A 13,342-nucleotide genomic window follows, 5' to 3' on the forward strand; every position below is an offset into this window, starting at 1 on the left:
GGGATGCGTTGGGGAGGTGTTTTGTGAACATCCACATGCATCATCGACTATCCAGCAGTTGAGAACCCCTTTGGTTGTCTGTACAGTGATTCTCTCTGAACAAAAGTGTCATTTTTGTTCTTCTGGTTGCGTACGTCTCTCTGGTACCTCCTATCATATCCTTGTAACCGAGAATTCAGTTTTTTTTCTATCGAGAAATAGTCGGCTTCCATTATTTCTAGGTCGTCAAGATGTCCACTCTTATTGAATATATTAAAAATTTGGAAATATATCACAGTGACGATTCGGTGTGATCACTCTGCTGTGTGCAGACCCAACGCCGTTTCATTACGGGCACGAGAATACTCCTCACAAAGTATCAGTCTAGCCGATGTGCCTTTTATGACATGCATGCTACCATATTTCATAAACAAACATGCTTATCTTTTTTTGTTTTTGTTTTTTTTGGAGGATGTTATTAATCTTACTCTTCATATTTATTGCTTGTTCTGGAAGTATTATTAATTTTCTTCCTGTGTAAGGCATAATCAAGCTTGTACGATGTGCCTGGAGCACTGGACCCTACGCTCAATATATCCGTTTGTGATATTGTGTGATAATGGGATTTTTTTGTATTTTTATTGAATATCTCATTTAATAACTATGGTTTTTAGGCCCTTTTCACCGCGACTTGCGCCAAATACTCGTTTTCCTATGTACTCCTGGATTGGTCTAATGAAATACTCTGTACTTTTTAGATAATAGAATTCTGCTTCTAGTTGGTACTATGAAAGCTATTTTCTATTTGTATTGTGTTGGTCCATTTACCTAAAGCTTACAGTATGAAATAGCTATTTTTTTCCTTTTTTAGATCAGACGGTGGTAAATGGTGACCGATATCAGTTAAGAGAAAAAAGGACGAAATGGTAATAAATCTGTCATTGCACTAAAATATTACATTTTCCCAGAAAGAGTATCACCCTTTTCTTGTGACAGAATACTTCCCGCATTAATAAGAGCACGTTGATATATAACTCACATAACCGTCAGTTGGCTAATATCTCACTGGTTTTAGATAAAGTTGCATAAAACGCAAATCTACAAAAACATCAATGAATCCTCAACAGCAGCACATACATATTGATGTGGTACTTATTGCAATCAAGGACATTCACAGCAAATCTCTGAACATAACAGTACGACCTAACGCTCGGTCGTTGTAACTGGGTCCACAACGTGCTTTTTAGTCCAAGCATGGAAGCAAATAACAGAAGCTCCGAACCATACAATCTTTTGATTTAGATATAAAAAAGCCGTTTATAACAGTCCCGTGAGCGAGCTCCATACTACACTACAATTGTCTCGTAAGTAGACTGTAGTGTCATCATATTATAGCTACCATGTTAAAGCAGTTATAGATATTCAAGAATGATATTCACATCTACTCCGTCGAACAGACTAACTGTAGAAGGGGAAGGAGGATTCAGCGCCACCCCAGAGAAAGAATGTCAGCTCTTTTTGCATAACGAAAACCAAAACTAACCGCAAATCTTACACGCTTGCGCCACAATACCAGCCTTAAAGTAAACCGCTGTAGGAACCCACCAAACTCTAATAACTAAGGAACCTGGCTATATCTGATACCTCACTAGGGAACACAAATTACGATGGAGTACTTCTGTCGAATCACTCTCTTGCGATCAGGATAAAAGTATCTGACACTATCTGATGACGTCTGAGACAGGTGTCAAGTACTCCGTCGGTAGCTAGGAAATGGATTTGTCACAACTATTTGCAACAGTAAGCTCTTCAGTATGCTGCATCCAACGAACTCTTGGTCGATGTCATCATGACTGCTATTTTCTTTATTTGATCCCCTTACATAGTTTTGAAATTACCTGTTATTTACCCAAAATTATTTCATTATTTAGGCGGTCTATGAATTGATCAAGTGGTAAAGCTAAAAACACTACTACAGTAGGTGCAACGCTTCTGGTACAGTTTTCCAATGTAAGCACGTACAGTAACCATTGTCTCACGAGACACAATTACTTTCTGTGGTGTTATCAGGCCCTTCTTCTCAACTAAGCTACGTCCCTTTTCTTGAAAATAAACCAATCATAGAACAATTGAATGCCTTAAGTCATGGACCTTGGCTCACCAGAGAGCTTTCGAGAAAATATGAACATTTATAGATCTGTGGGTCACAGAGCAATATTTAAGTGTCCAAACACATTTTTGAACGTTTCCTTAAGTCGTGCCACTAGCCAACAGAAAAAGGCCATCAAAAATAATGAGATCTTCCAATAAAATACCATCACTTCATCATTATGTAATCCATTTTCAGCTATTCCAATCACCACCCAGAAAGCTCGTATTCCGTACCACACAAATAATTTGATTTCCCAGTTACAACCCAATAATTTACAGACTGTTAAAAAGAAATAGCCAATTACAGAGCATTTAGACGTCAACGATGAAACTGCTGTCGCCAATTGCGTAGTGTCTGCAGCTGAGAAAGTCATCTGTGGTTACTGAAGGTCAATAGAGCGGTCCTAGTATATTCTCGATGCTTGTCTGATATTCCAGAACTCATACAAAACTGATACAGGTTCGTCAGCCGAACACAACATTGACAGTTGTCGCCTTACTTCTCTGTACCGTGCACTTTGAAACATGTAAAGATCGATAGCTGCACGTTGTAATGGAAGACACCCCACACCCTCCCCTCGAAATTAGTTATTTCAACATCTAAACTATGGCGTTATTGTCCTCAGATAGTACAAAACATATGTGACTAAAGTAAAGTAATGCGATTATAGATAACAATTCCTCTTAGGTGCATATGGAAGTTTCCACAAAGCATCCGTCACGTTCTCGATGAAATTCAAATAGGGGGAACAGGGAGGCCAGTCCATTTGCCGAATAAACTCTCATTCCAATTAGCTTCTCCAGCAGCAATGAATCGGCGTATTGTCATCCATAAAAATTACGTCAGTGCTGAATGCCTCCTACAAAGAGGCAAATAAAGAAGTAGAATATCACGACAACGTTAGCTGGTGAATGTACCAAGCTTTGCAGGCCCATTCACACACATGAAACAACATTCCTTCCAGCACTACAACATCTGGACCACAAAAACGATCAACGTAGATCGCTGAGATGTTGTTATGACTTCGATGTCCACACTTCACAAAAGAATTACAGTTTCCAAACATTGATGGCTTCTGTAATGTATGCATCGATGTAACTGAGTCTCTATGCATGAAGTGCTTAGGGATGTGAAAAAGGCATAAAATACATTCTGAAAATGGTCGTCTAGATAAAATAACAACTTCGAAGAATATGTGATGTTCCCTGATTTTCCTTTGGTAAATGCTACACAATGCTAATACAGGCATTACGTGTTTCCAACTCTTGCCACGACACTTACGGCATTGGTACGTAAAACACTGTGGGACTGCAGTTCTTTACCATGTGCGTCCATTCAGGCCTTCAATGGTCCTGAGCTCATTTTTATCGATGTAGGTATCTTTCAATGAAAGTGTCGTATCTGCTCGAATCACGGTGTATTTCATTCATAACATTCTGTACCATAGTACAGCAGTTCTTTCTATATATGCTCCTCGTTTCTTCGAACTGCTCATACATTAGTTAGCAGTAACACATCAGTAGAAATTACTGTCGTCCTGAAGTATTGCGTACCAGCAAGTATAATCTTCTGTTGATGTGAGAAGTTTACCATGGTTGGCATACGCTTCATTCGGCAGCAGTCCAACCAGTGACGTCGTCTGTGTGAGTGATGGTCACCTGGTACGCCATGCAGACCGTACGCTAGCGAAACGATTGTCGACGCCTCCCTTTCTCTAACCATTGTGACTGTAACGTTCTTAACATTTCATCTAAAACAACATGTGCTACAATTCTGTCCAGTATTTTAAACTTGAAGCTTATGATCGCTTAACCCAAGGCTTATGAGCTCAATATTTCCAGTTTGTGTTAATAAGTAACGATCCTGATTTTTTAAAATTTTCTTTAAAATTTGCATTAACATTTCCATTTTAAGATCTTAGTTGTTGGAAACTGTGTCAGGTCTTTCTATATCAGTTTCTTGTATTTCCACTTATACAGAGTGATTCAAATGCATTTGTACACAGCTCGTGGGTTTAAAAATATGGTTCAATTGGCTCTGAACACTATGGGACTTAACATCTATGATCATCAGTCCCCTAGAACTTAGAACTACTTAAACGTAACTAACCTAAGGACATCTCACAACAACCAGTCATCACGAGGCAGAGAAAATCCCTGACCACGCCGGGAATCGCACCCGGGAACCCGGCGCGGGAAGCGAGAAAGCTACCGCACGACCACGAGCTGCGGACCTTGTGGGTTTAACTGATCGTGCATGACCTGTCCACTTATCGAGATGAGCAACTCTGAAAAACTCTCTTGCCTCCCCACTGAAATGTGCAGTAAAATCGTCGACAATCAATCACAGTCGATATGCAGGTAAACACGACAAGCCCATATCCTGTACTAAGCCATCATGTAATGCCTAGCATATATGACTTTATGCATTGTAACTCGAAAATAAAGGCGTTTCAGGTAAGATGTTATGAACATTTCATGGCTATTGTGATGCATGCATTACCACCAGAAAACGCTGCCTTTTACATTTGAATCATCCAGTAAGTAAAAAGTGTAAATGAGGCTACGTTACTACTAATACAAGACCTAACATGTCCTAACACAATTTCACGGGTAGTAATAGAATGCATCATGATAGGTGTAATTAATGTTAGTGAGTGGGTCATGTGTATTTTTTATTTCGAAGGGTATTCAATAAGTAATGCAATTCACATTTTTGTTGTCAAGGAAGCCTAATTTAATTCAGGATGCCAATCCACCAAATTATTCTTCACACTTGTGGCCAAAAAATTTATTTTCAAACGTAGTAACTGTTCTGCGTGACGGTTTTGCTCTACCTTACTGGAAGGCCCTATATGATCGCATCGCATCTCTCCACTGGACGATGTTGACGACCAACGCGTTGCTGTACATTTCTTTGGAGGAGGGCTGGTCTTACGCCACTCCAGAGGTGGAAGTGTGTTTCACCGCCTGTGACGATGATCGACAACTGTCAATATCAGACACATAACACGCAAGCTATTCCGGAGATATTGGCCTTCTTTTCTCTTTATGGTCTTCAATTAGGTGGCGCGAAACCTAGTGGGCAGACACTTTTGAGTACGCCAACTGGCAGACGTGTGTTTCAGGGCTACCAACAGGAATGTTCACCTGTGAAGCGAGGTACTGGATTGTAATCCGTCGATCACCTAGAACGACAGTGTATGCTAGTTGAAACATTCCAGGAGACAGAGCTGTGTGCCTCTGAGCGGCACGTGGGAAATCGCACAGGCTTGTGCCACCTTGTTGCAGTGATGACAGGCTACTACTCACTACGCATTAGTCCACTCTCAGGTCTCTGTAGACACTATGCTGACTGCTATGAATATACGCGATTCTCTGGTTTTCCGCCAAAAAAAAGTAAGTTTTCGCTTGGAACGCACTTCCCTTAGAGTTGACAATTTGACGGCTAGGTAGAGTGCTACCACATATCAGAACTCAACCAAATTTCAGGTGTTGAATTTGGAATACCCCATGGTACCCGAATTTTTTCAGACCATGTTGGCCAAGGAAAAAAAAATGTGTTGCATTACTAACTGAACGCCCTCGCACTTCTGATCTTGCATCTACCTGTAGTTGTGTTCCAGTAGCATGATTGTACAGGAACATAACATTTTAAAAATGTAAAAGAGCACTATAATAAATACGATACCTCTTTCGGAACTTTTTAGTACTTCGTATTACTTAAAATGCCTTTTTCAGAAATTACTGCAATAGCATTGAAATGCGCCAAAGGCTATATGTAAAATCTGATTAGTGCAGGTCCAGTACAAAGATATATGATAATGCACGAAAATACAACTCCATAACAGTACAAAGCAATTGTGGTACTACCATCGTAACATAATTTCTCTTTGACATAAAAAAACTGGAGCTCAGATATCGGCACTAGTGATAGGTGAGAGGGACTAGAACTTAAAGTCCGACCGAAAGCGGTGTCGTCGGATATGGGGCATAGGCTTGGATTTCAAAAGAGGGGGAACGAAATGGGCATTCGAGGGAAATCACGGAAAACCTAAAGTAGGATGGCCTGAAGTGGATTTGAACTTCCATCACACGAAATTCAGTGTGCTAAGCAATGTGTCACCTCGATCTGTAGCATTTTGTTTACGTTGCCCTCATCAGTGACCTAAGTTCGATTACTGCACCAGAATTTCAAATAATTAGAGACTGTAATATTCATTAAAGTCAATAAATATTTGTTCTTCAGCATTAAAAATTTCACCCATTAACTAAAGACTTAAATGTTAAAGTACACTTGTAAAGGTAAATAATTCTACAGTTTTGTAACGTACATAAAGAAACTAAAAAGTTATCTATGTACTACTAAAGAAATTGGAAGTGCTGATACTTATTTAGCAAACACATTAATGTGCACATGTAAAACACAATGTTTAGATATTTGTGCCGTGCTTTAGGTAACACCGAACGAGGTGGCGCAGTGGTTAGCACACTGGATTCGCATTCGGGAGGACGAAATTCAATCCCGTCTCCGGCCATACTGATTTAGGTTTTCCATGATTTCCCTAAATCGTTTCAGGCAAACGCCGCGATGGTTCCTTTGAAAGGGCACGGCCGATTTCCTTCCCAATCCTTCCCTAACCCGAGCTTGCGCTCCGTCTCTAATGACCTCGTTGTCGACGGGACGTTAAACACTAACCACCACCACCACTTTAGGTAACAACTAGCTCCAACAAAACTGTAGCAAAGAACCCCCACCAATTACCAGGTAAAAATAGGCATCTGTGAAACTATAACACTGCCCAATACGTCACCACCTTATGTTCAAATATCCTTTTCTGCGTATTCAAACACAAATTTTGTAAACTCTGTTGCAGTAATGCCACAGAAACTTTTCGATAACATAAAAATTGTAACATTCAGGTAAAGATGGTGATTTGAATTGATGACTGTCATTACCCCGATTATTATGACTAGCATCACATGGAATGCAAGGTGAATAGTATTGAAATAATGATGGTAAACTGACAACGCCACTACCATTACCTCTATCATGGAGAATATCATTACAGCAAATACATGGTGGGTGACACGGGGGATACCATTATCCAAAATGCCCATCAGATATTATTGTGGTAAGGAGGGTGAGTTAACATGGTGTCTGCTATTACCACAGTCATTGTAACTACTAATACACTAAATGCACGATGGAGATCACGAGGGTAGTCAGTGTCTGTTAACGAGGTGACAACCATTATCCATCAAGATTTTACCAGTAAATGTGGGTGCATGGTAGATTGTTCTGGATAATGACGTTTATTTGACATGGTGGTTGCCTTTACTCTGACTGTGATGACTAACGTTACTCCAAATGTGTTACCCCAAGTGCATTGTTCGGTTATAGAGAAGAGATAAAACTGAAAGAAACTGCTCCACATCATATTCTGTTACAAATAAATATCAAACAAAGTGTAACCAGCCTCCCTGCAATTCATCAAAATTATGTAAATAAAGGACTAGAATGTCCTATACTTTGCTGCTGTTACAAAAAACGAATTGCTCATAAAGCAAATTTTTTGCATCTGAAATTACATGAAAATGTAAATACAAGGCTAAATTACAAAAAAATTAAGAAATAATTTTTACAACGTAATTGTTGCAACTAATATTGCAAAAGATCGTCCGCATGTGCCGCAATATGAGCTAACGTATCTGCATGCCAAGATGTGTATGTGTACTTAATCAGTGGCGTACTGGGTCTAATTAGCTATAATTTTGTTTGTAAAATTGGTGAAGTATGGTACAAACTGTTACTGTTTTGTTTGCCACATGTCAATGAACGGAGAAGTTTTTTACAGTTACACCTGTATGGAGCATTGTGTTACAATTTCAGAGACAGTGCCACTTCTACAACATCTGAACTACTGTTATTCCTCTTATGTATCCACTTATTTTCTGTATGGGACTTAGGTAAAAACTTCCATAGCTCTCTGAGGTGTTAGTAATTTGGTTTTAAATAATTCGTTTAAGATTCAAGGTTCATATCAATATCTAAGTACAGAAAGAACACGCTGTTTGAAAACAACAGTCTTTATAATTGTGTGGAAATGTTATATTCAAAACAGTTACGTTCCTTTATAAGCCCTCCAGTGTGGCTTGATTCGTTGAAAAATTTCTAGTTCTAAGTTTTATTTGATATGAAATGACTATCCCATATAGACACTTTGCTTAACATTTTCAGACAATTGTTGACACATTCAACTTCAGACTCACATTTCGCAAATACATTTGCTGTATCCTTTATTGAATATTACGATTCATTTACATAGTTGGCGAGGAATACTATATTGTCTGCAAATCTGAAGTTAGGGATTCTTTTCAGGTTTATTCTTTCCCGTTTCATACCAATTAATTTAAAGCACAACAATCTCATAAAACACTGTAAATAGTTTCTGGGATATAGTGTCTTTTGTTTTACTTACCTTTTAGTGGAAAATCCTCCTATCTGTTCTCCTATCCTGATAGGAGCCATCGAGGTATTGCTTATGTCACATAATACGTTTACGCCCTTTGTATCCACATAATATTTGGTCAGTGCATACATGATAGCAATATGACTGACACCATAAATAGGCTTTTCAGAGTATCTAAAGCCGTTTCAGTGGTATTTCATAGTCTATTGGCTTGAGTATTTACTTAAGGTAGGGTCTGTATCAGGCCAATTTTGCTATAATAACTTCTTTTGTAGGTTGTGCGTTTTCCCCAATATCACTGATATCACTCGTCCAAACCTTAGCGAAAATTTTGTAGATAACAAGGAGGTGATGGTCATTCTTCGAATCAGGAATAGTTCGTTTTGCACTCTGCCTTTTTGTAAACAGGTAGTAAACGTTTCAACCACCTGTTTTCTGTTTGTTCACCGTTAGGGTTATGTATTCCAGTTTTCGCACTGTCAAGATTTCTTGTTTTCCCTATTTGCATTTCAGACGCTTTCCTTTTCCTTTTCGTAGGATTTGGGGGACATCAAGTACATTTATATATGATTATCTTATTAGTATATGCATCTTTTTCGTGTAGTTTGCTGTAGGAATTCCTAAGTGTTTGAAACATTACGCCGACGTGACCGATATAATTTTATATAAACTGAACGTCGCAGAAACCACGGAAACCACAAAAACGTGCACTAATTGGTTTATTGACTGTCATCATCATCATCATCATCAGCCAATTCAATCATTAAATGATGTGGCCTCTTCGAGTCGTGGATTCAGGTAGGCTTGCAGTAGTCTTTTCTATGTGGGACGGTCTTAGGCAGTTCTCTGCCAGGTGTTACCAGCGATCTTCTTGATGTCTTTGTCCCATCTGTCTGACGGTCTTCCTCTAGGCCTCCGGTGCTCTCTCGGACTCCACCCCAATACTAGCTTCGTCCATCTGTTGTCTTTTCTTCTTGCGACGTGGCCAGCCCTTGCCATTTCAACGAACCTACTGTCCCTAAGATATCATAATCCTTTGTCACAGACCGGATGTCATCTGCCCTTTTCCTATCCTTTCTTGTGTAGCCCAGCATTGATTCTCCATGTCACTCTGTGCTGTCCTACGTTTTCCTTTTGTAAATGAGTTCAGTGTCCATAACTCACGTCATCACAGGAAGAATGCACTGATCAAATACTGCTTTCTTCAGATTTACTGCCAGTTTTTATATGAATACTGTTGAATTCTTTCCAAATGCTTGCTAGCCAAGCTTGATGCGTCGATAGATTTCTGTCCTTATGTCTCCCTTCATATTTATAATCTGGCCAAGGTAGACATTATTCACTGATCTCTTCTAATAGACTGTCCTTGAAATTCACATCTCCAGCTGGGACCCATTTGTTGGACATTACTTTTGTTTTGGAAAGGTTCATGTTCAAGCCAACCAGCTGCCATTCCGATGCAAGATCTGTAAGAAAGTGTTGGAGCTCAGTGAAGTCTTTGGCCAGTAAGGCAATACCATCAGCAAATCTCAAGTTGGTAAGCCTTCTTCCATTAATTCTAATTCCCTTGCCTTCCCAGCTCAGCTTTGACATAGCCATTTCCAATACAGCAGACAACAGTTTTGGTGAGATGGGATCGCCTTGTTTCACACTTCTCATCATGTGGAATTCTTGAGTTGGTTCGCCGATGTTGACATAAGCTGAAGGATTCTCGTATATTTTCCTGAGCACTTCAATGTATGCTGCCCCCACTCCTTGCTCACTCAAAGCTTGGAGGACAGCTACATGGCTAACGGAGTCAAATGCCTTTTCAAAGTCAACAAAGGCAATGCAGAGAGGCAGTTGCTATTCATTCACTCTGCTTATCACTTCACTAACGGTCATAATGTGGTGAATAATGCTGAAATTGCTTCGGAATCCTGCTTGTTCTATAGGTTGGTCTGAGTCTAGGGTGGAACTAATTCTGTTTAACTAGATCTTTGTGAAAATTTTGTACGAAATTGAGAGCAAGCTGATAGGACGGTAGTTTATAATATTGTGACTACTTCCTTACTTGTGTATCAAAATAATCTGATCCTTGTTCCACGATAGTGGGACTGAAGCATAGTGCAGGCAGGAAGTAAGTACTTTTGCCAAGTGATTTATTGTTACCTCTCCTGCCAGTTTGAGCTTGTCAGCACTGAGATCATCACCCGGCACTGTTCCCTTTTTCATGCTATCTAGAGCACACTTGAATTCCGATGGAAGTATACCTGGAACACTAGGTACATCATTTATTTTAGCTAGACTCCAATTTTCCCTTGGATTGCTATACAAATTGCTATAAAAGTCTCCGATGAACATCAAAACCTCCTCCTTTTCAGTGATTCGACTGTCATTTCCATCGAGTGCGATAATCTGCTTTTTGCCGATTTTGAGTTTGCGTTTGGCTGACTGTAAGTTACATTAATCTAAATAACTAACATGAATTAATTTTGCGAAATGTAATTACTATTTCATAAATTATGAATCAAAGATACAGCGGCTGTAACTGAATGCAATCCATTCTATTACTTTTTCTTTTGTGATGAGCTTTTCCGGTCGGATTTGTCTCTCTTGCCTATTTGCTTATACCGTGATGGAACGACTTTAGCTGCATTCCTGATGTATCAGTAATATTTATTTTGTGAAGATAAATTTGATGTAAGTGTCGTGTATTAGCTCTAGAGCCATTTGCAATTAAGTTAATGTAAATTACTTAAGTCTTATGAGTCATTTTAACAGTCCGCCTGATAGAGTTAAGGCACATGAAATGTTTAATGTGTCATTGTTGCAGCCAGTGATCTGTACGAGCATTAAGAATCGTGACTTGGAGACACCATGGCGAAATATAAATAGTATTCTGCCATTTATTCATTTACAACTTCCTACAGCATCACTGAGATTAACTGCCGATCATCACGAAGCGTTTTGCAAACTTGAATACAAGCGAGGAACCTTCCACGATCTGGCCGCAGTCGCCAAGTTATGATTCGATATCGCCCATAAGTAACAGATATCGTCCCACAGAATTTCGCAGCATATTTCGAGAAGTCATTTTGGTGACTAACAAAATGCTTCGGCATCCGCAATGGAAGTCTGCTCCAATTAATTTTATAGGTCTTCTTTCCAGTGATTAATTTTAGGTTCTTTTAAAAAACTAATTTTAGTAATCTTTCGAGAGCAGGCCCGTCATAGTGTAATGCCACTTCCTTAAATAATACGTTCCTTTTCCCAATGTCCACTGCTATTATGTCTTTTTACCATTGATAAGCTCTTGTTTTACTTACTCCTTTTATTCTCTATTGCTAATTTTACGGTATATTATAGTATGTTTTTATATCCACAATTATTTCCTCCCTTAGACACCTCCATGGTTCTGAGTATTCTAGCATGTCAGTAGTAGTTATATTTTCATCTCTTATCTTTCCGACAACGAGGCTCTGGTTCCAGCTGTTAACCTCCCTGGTTGTTTAGTTCCTTTCATTGATCCCCTGTTTCTTTTGCTCTTTTCATTTCCATTTCATTGATTTTTCTTACGCTAACTATTGTAATCTCATTAGAAAAGTCTTCTGGGGATCTCTTACGTTTTTGCTTACAGTAATTACCCACATTGTTAGTACCTTTCTTGTTTGATATTGATGTCTGCTTTCACTCCTAGCACTCTGTGTTTGCTAACAGTGTCAAACTGGTTTGAAAGCGAAACATATTTGATCATCATGTTTTTCTTCTTCGTGATGAATATATTTCTCTCTTTAGCAAACTAACTAATTCTTTCACCTCTTTCATTGATCTGATCGATTCCATGGCATCATACAGAAACATCTTCTTGTATTTAGATACCAACTTTGGCATGTAAATCCCCAGTTATTACTTCCAAATTCGAGTCCCAATCTTTATCGTGTACATACTCTATCTTCTCAAAAGATGCTTGTAATTCTCCATCAGAACGGCTTAAAGTAGAAGCATATGGTTGCACTGTTAGTAACTTGTATCTCTTTAATATTTTTATAAGAATCTGCGCTATCCTACTTGAGCAACCAAATGCCAAGGCCGCTAAACGCATTTTTCGTCGATTTCGATTTGATAGGACTAGGATTTGGTGTCGTACACCTCAATCGTGACGATGTAACCAGCGCACTCCAATGAATTACCACATACGATGTGGCTTACGGCAGCTGTCTCAAGTCAACAAATCGATCGCTATGGCCATAGGACAAGGGTTGACCCAGCGCGCGTCGGCCCCATACAGCTTAGTGGTACTATCATATGTGTCGGAATACAGTTTCACGCCGACAGACGGTGCACTGCGCCCCTGAACTATCGCCGCTTATTACAACAAATTCGGGTCCAGATCTCCAACCTTCGTCTGCGGACCTTCGACGCTCTTCACAATACAGACTATGTTCATGTTTACCTCTCATCGCGCCTTCCACACATAGCGCGTGTCCTTCCAGTACCATTACAGATAGCTCGAAATCTATTAGCGGCATTCGGAGACTACGTCAGTTCAGGCATGCTTTTCAAAGTGAGTTTTGAGCCGCTGACCCTTCCCCCAGAAAGGGGAGGTCTGCACGTAGTCTTTGTCCACGACGGAGCGATGGCGCTGTTTGTCAGAACGAACATCAGGCTGTGGCACCACCACTGTGAAAGTTTGACAGGTTTGCTGTTTAAGTCCTTAGGTGCGTCCTTCCTTATGCCCCCACTGACGCCGAAAGACA

This window comes from Schistocerca gregaria, chromosome 3, assembly GCF_023897955.1.
Source record: "Schistocerca gregaria isolate iqSchGreg1 chromosome 3, iqSchGreg1.2, whole genome shotgun sequence".
In the NCBI taxonomy this organism is placed as follows: domain Eukaryota; kingdom Metazoa; phylum Arthropoda; class Insecta; order Orthoptera; family Acrididae; genus Schistocerca; species Schistocerca gregaria.